The following is a 5,647-nucleotide window of genomic DNA, read 5'->3' on the forward strand; positions in this document are numbered from 1 at the left end:
TCAATCATCTTAAAAACTGGAAATCAACCAATCCTTACCTATGATGTTAACTACATCAGAAATAACTTAAAATGTATAACTTTAAATTAAACCAATCGTTTGCACTCATGACTTGAGTGATTAAAGTAAACCAACGTTTTGGAAATACATTATGCCATCTAACCAATCAAAAAATGTTAGCTATATGCAGTTATCTTAGCCAGCCAGCAAACGTTAGCTATTTAGCCAACTAGCTATTAGCCTAAACAGCATAACCAACCAGCGCGGTTGTGGTCAGCAGAGACCAACTACCGGAGACCAATTAGATCCCAACTAACAGTAAGCCAAGGTGGAAAAGGTTACAAAACTCCCGTAGTCTAATTCACAGAAAACATGCTGAAAAGTAGTGATGGGGAAACAAAGCTTCCTGAAGCATTGGCTCTTTCCAGATAATTGTTTTTTTTTAAAAATAGTTTCATTACTCAAGGCTTTGAGCGACACAGAATTTAGAACAGCCACATTTTGAAAGATGACGTCCCACACCGTAGCAGAGTAGCCTTCATGTCTTCTACGAAACCACTGGCCTTGATCGAGAGCATCAAGTCTATGCTGCATTGTGGGTAAACGGTGACTGGCTGACTGATTTATAAATAATAATGAGTAGTTATTTATGATGCAAGGTGATTTGTAAATTAGTGAGTCAGCAGCCACCTGCACTGTCGGCTGCAAAGTCGAACGAGCCCAATACCAAACCAATCAGGTGTTCGACGAAATGATTCTTCAGACGTCATTGATCACGTGCTGCTGATAAAGGGACACTGCTTTGAATTATACCGCTTAGCGACTTCAGTACATGCCTCATAGCTTCAGTCTCAAACTTAACCCCGTTCCTGCTGAAGAAGAGGAGGTCTGCTGGATGGAGAAGGAAGCTCTCGTGAAAGAGGAGGAGGCTGTTACAATATAAAAACAAGTAGAGGTTGAGGCTGTTACCGTGAAAGAATAAGAGAAAGACGTCTCAGTTAAAGAAGACTCGTTCAGAATGAAAGAGGGCGACGACGTTTCAGTGAAAGAAGTGGAGGGGGAGGTGACTGTGTCATCGAACAATGAAGAAGAGGAGGAAACTGGATATCTGGGCCCGGTTTCACAAACGCATCTTAAGGCGTCCGATGGATCTAACGATGAACAGGCCCTGATTAACACTAGTAAGTGCTGTCTTAAACAGAAGCACAAACTCTGCGGTTGTTGAACTGATGTGTGGTGTTAAAGGGGAAATTTGCAATTGCTACATCCATATTTTGACTTTCAATTATTTATTTATAGGCATTGATTCTTGAAGAATATAACTCATGCCTCATGAGCTTAGTTAAACTGTTTACCACATCAGAACCCCAAATAAGCTTTTTTTTAACTCCAATGTTTAGAAACAATGTAAACCAACACTGTATAGCCTCCACATGGTTAAAACTATACTGTTGATATCATGGATGGTCAGTCCTTGCATCCATAGGTCTGTCTATGAATTTGAGAGTAGTTACATTTCTCCAGCCCCATCCATCTTATTACCAAAATAGTGGTGTAATTACAGCTTTGTTATTGGTTGAACTGCAGATTGGTTGATTGAATGTTTGGCTTTTTTAAAGGGGCCACCTAGTTTTTAAACAATCAAAATGGCTGCCCAGAGACCTAAGCTGTGTTAGAATACTCATACTAACTGCACTATTTGTGATGTTAATTGAGTATATAGTTTGCTTATTATAGTATGATGTTAGTATGCCAAGTTCCCGGATGTCGTACTAAATTCGCCAAAATATGAAATATACACGCAGTACTTTACGGCCCATAATGCAATTCTTCAGGAAATGGGCGTGACTTCACATCGATTTCAGATTTTTAGAAAATGGAGGAAAATATTCAGCCAAAGTCCAACGAGAGCGGATACAAATGAACTGCTTTAAAAACCTGTTGGTACTAGGGGGCAGTATTTTCATTTTTGGAAAAATAACGTTCCCAAATTAAACGGGATATTTTGTCAGGACAAGATGCTACAATATGTATATAATTTACAGCTTAGGATAGAACACACTCTAAAGTTTCCAAAACTGTAAAAAATATTGTCTGTGAGTATAACATAACTGATGTTACAGGCGAAAGCCTGAGAAAAATCCAATCAAGAAGTGACTCATCTTTTGAAAGCCCTGCGTTCCGATGCGTCCCTATTGAGCTATGAATGCCCTATCAACCAGATTACGCTTTCTACGTATTCCTCAAGGTGTTTACAGCATTGTGACGTAGTTTTACGCATTTATGTTGAAAAATACCCGTAGGCGGCTTCATTGCGGAAGTGGTCACCTGATGCTCCCTGAGAAATTCTTGCATAAAATACAGAGGTAGCAATTATTCCAATCGCTTCTACTGAGAAACCAATTGTCCCGGTTGATATATTATCGAATAGATATTTGAAAAACACATTGAGGCTTGATTATTAACAACGTTTGCCATGTTTCTGTCGATATTATGAAGCTAATTTGGCGTTGTCGTGACCGCAATTTCCGGTCTATTTCTCAGCCAAACGTGAAGAACAAACAGAGCTATTTCGCCTACAAAAATAATATTTTGGGAAAAAATTAACTTTGGCTATCTATCTGGGAGTCTCGTGAGTGAAAACATCCGAAGTTCATCAAAGTTAAACGATTTGATTGCTTTTCTGATGTTTGTGACAAGGTTGCCTGCTGCTAGCAAGGCATAATGCTATGCTAGGCTATCGATAAACTTACACAAATGCTTGTCTAGTTTTGGCTGTAAAGCATATTTTGAAAATCTGAGATGACAGGGTTAACAAAAGGCTAAGCTGTGTTCCAATATATTTCACTTGTGATTTTCATGAATAGGAATATTTTCTTGGAAGATTTATGTCCGTTGTGTTATGCTAATTAGTGTCAGATGATGACAACTGTCCCGTTCACGGGATGGGGTGTCACTAGAGGTTAAATAATTATGACAAATGTTGAGCAATGTAATAAAGTAATGACTTTTCAAATAAGTTACGTTACACGTAATGTTAGCTACACTACCCTTACAAAACGCATAGCATATCTTTACAGCAGTATGTATCGGTATGTTAACTAGCTACCTAACGTTAGTTGGCTACTTATACTTCAAACATGCCAGTATAGTAACTATAAGTAAAATGGTAAGAGTGAGTGTTTCTCTGACTTGTGTCTAGCAAGCTATCCAACGTTAGCCAGTTAGCTTGGGTGCTTTACTGTCATTGTGAGGTCAGAACGCTTGGATCGACCCTACTCCTCAGCCATATAGTATTAGTTTACAAACAGTGGCGTTATACGAGCTTATGTTTTGGTTTCTGGTGGGGTAATACGGTTGAAACAGTTAAGGCATTTATAAGTTATATTCTTCAAGAATCAGTGGAATCAATGGTTATATAGTAAACGGGTCTTTCTATAATTGCCAGTGCAGATTTCCTGTTGGGGTCAAATTGTTAGAGCTGTTGATAAGTCATTGTATAATATTCTGGCAATTATTTTCATGCCATTACATTAAAAGCGAAAGATTGTCTTTTCTTAGCAAGGTGTTGCTCAAATAATGTTAGCTGCTAATCGCTAGTTATCAGGCTAGCTAGCTTGCTAAATGTATTAAGAGTCAGTGTAAACGTAGCTAGCTAATACTGCCTGGTAGACCTACTGAAAGGTGCCTATATTGGAGACCAAAAGTTGTCTGGCACACTGCTTAGGATTTCAACAACTTTAAAAATGTATTTTTTGCGTACAATCATCGATGTTACCACTAATGGGAAAACAAGACAAAATATGACTGTTCACTTGACTGTCTTAAGACGAATGTCAAATAATTAACATTCATTACAGATGTCATTGTTTGAACAACATAATGGCTACGCTGTTGGCATCACCTTTTTACAGTGTATTGTTGCTGTTGTGGGCCTTAAACCACCTGTCTGACTTTTTGTTCACACAGGAGAGAGACCTGACTATCGTGGATCCTCTGGGGGGCCTCAACAACCTCATGATGCTGACCGGGCAGAGAAGAGACTCTCCAAATCAAAACACCTCAAGAAACACCAGCAGAGACCCACAGGGAAGAAATCTCATTGCTGCTCTGACTGTGGGAAAGGTTGCAAATCTTCATCAGAACTTAAAATACACCAGAGAACACACACAGGAGAGAAACCTTATAGCTGTGATCAATGTGGGAGGAGTTTTGTTCAAGCTAGCCATCTGACTAAACACCAGAGAACACACACAGGAGAGAAACCTTATAGCTGTGATCAATGTGGGAGGAGTTTTAATACATCTAGCGGTCTGACAGTACACCAGAGAACACACACAGGAGAAAAACCTTATAGCTGTGGTCAATGTGGGAGGAGTTTTAATACATCTAGCGGTCTGACATTACACCAGAGAAAACACACAGGAGAGAAACCTTACATGTGTGATCAATGTGGGAGGAGTTTTGTTAAAGCTAGCCATCTGACTCAACACCAGAGAACACACACAGGAGAGAAATCTTATATGTGTGATCAATGTGGGAGGAGTTTTGTTCAAGCTAGCCATCTGACTCAACACCAGAGAACACACACAGGAGAAAAACCTTATAGCTGTGGTCAATGTGGTTGGAGTTTTACTACATCTAGCCAGCTAACTTCACACCAGAGAACACACACAGGAGAGAAACCTTTTAGCTGTGATCAATGTGACAAGAGATACTCTGATAAAAGATCTCTGATCAAACATCAGAAAATACATACATGAAGAAGTTGTTTCATGATATCTCTGAAATAATGTCACAATGTAAAATGTTTTAACATTGTAGTAGGAGTATTTTAATGATGTCACAATGTAGAATGTTTTAACATTGTAGTAGGAGTATTTTAATGATGTCACAATGTAGGATGTTTTAACATTGTAGTGGGAGTATTTTAATGATGTCACAATGTAGAATGTTTTAACATTGTAGTAGGAGTATTTTAATGATGTTCTACCTTATCGTTTACCCTGTTCAATTGATTGCAGCATGATATGGATATTAACCTCAGGGGGAAATCCAGGCTCTGAATTGAAAGAGTATTATTAAATAAAAAGTGACTAACAAAAAAAAACAGCTGTGTTACACTTACTGTGTTGGTGACCCACTTCAATCAACATGCAGCACTTCAATGTAGTGAGCTGTTTTCTTCAAGTGGAAAAAAAATGCATGTAATATGATAATTGTTGCAGATGTTTGTGTATATACACACATGAAAACACTATAATTGGTCTATAATCAATTTTATTAACAATCCGACATCACTCCAGTATTTCATGACAACATTTAAATTCTAATTGTCTTTATTCCCATACTGGGCAGTCAAATGTTTGCGTTTAGTCAGTGAGTTGCCATGGATCACAATTTATTTTGACTGCACGGTTTTCCTGTATTGGAGATTTAGTTTTGTTTGGGCTCGTTCCAAGGGCACGAGAGTTCTAGAAGCTAGTGAGTTTTAGGATTCTATAGAAAGAAAAATGAGAAAAGATACGATTGTATTTTACTATTTAGAAATACATAGCCAGACACGATGTTTATATTGGAGAAGGTGAAGCATTGTAGGTGATTATAATGTAAAATGGGAGTTGTTTTCTGGTGGTGAGCAAACTTG

At 38.3% G+C, this 5,647-nt stretch overlaps 1 long non-coding RNA gene across 1 annotated transcript; it reads left to right on the forward strand.

Moving 5' to 3' along the window:
• Positions 1 to 377: 377 nt before the first annotated feature.
• Positions 378 to 5,086, forward strand: LOC116365167 (uncharacterized). Its single transcript, XR_004208069.1, has 2 exons — positions 378 to 1,181; positions 3,970 to 5,086. It is a non-coding gene; the product is annotated as an uncharacterized LOC116365167 (long non-coding RNA).
• The last annotated feature ends 561 nt before the right edge of the window (positions 5,087 to 5,647 follow it).

Source organism: Oncorhynchus kisutch, unplaced genomic scaffold (genome assembly GCF_002021735.2).
Source record: "Oncorhynchus kisutch isolate 150728-3 unplaced genomic scaffold, Okis_V2 scaffold1178, whole genome shotgun sequence".
Lineage (NCBI taxonomy): Eukaryota > Metazoa > Chordata > Actinopteri > Salmoniformes > Salmonidae > Oncorhynchus > Oncorhynchus kisutch.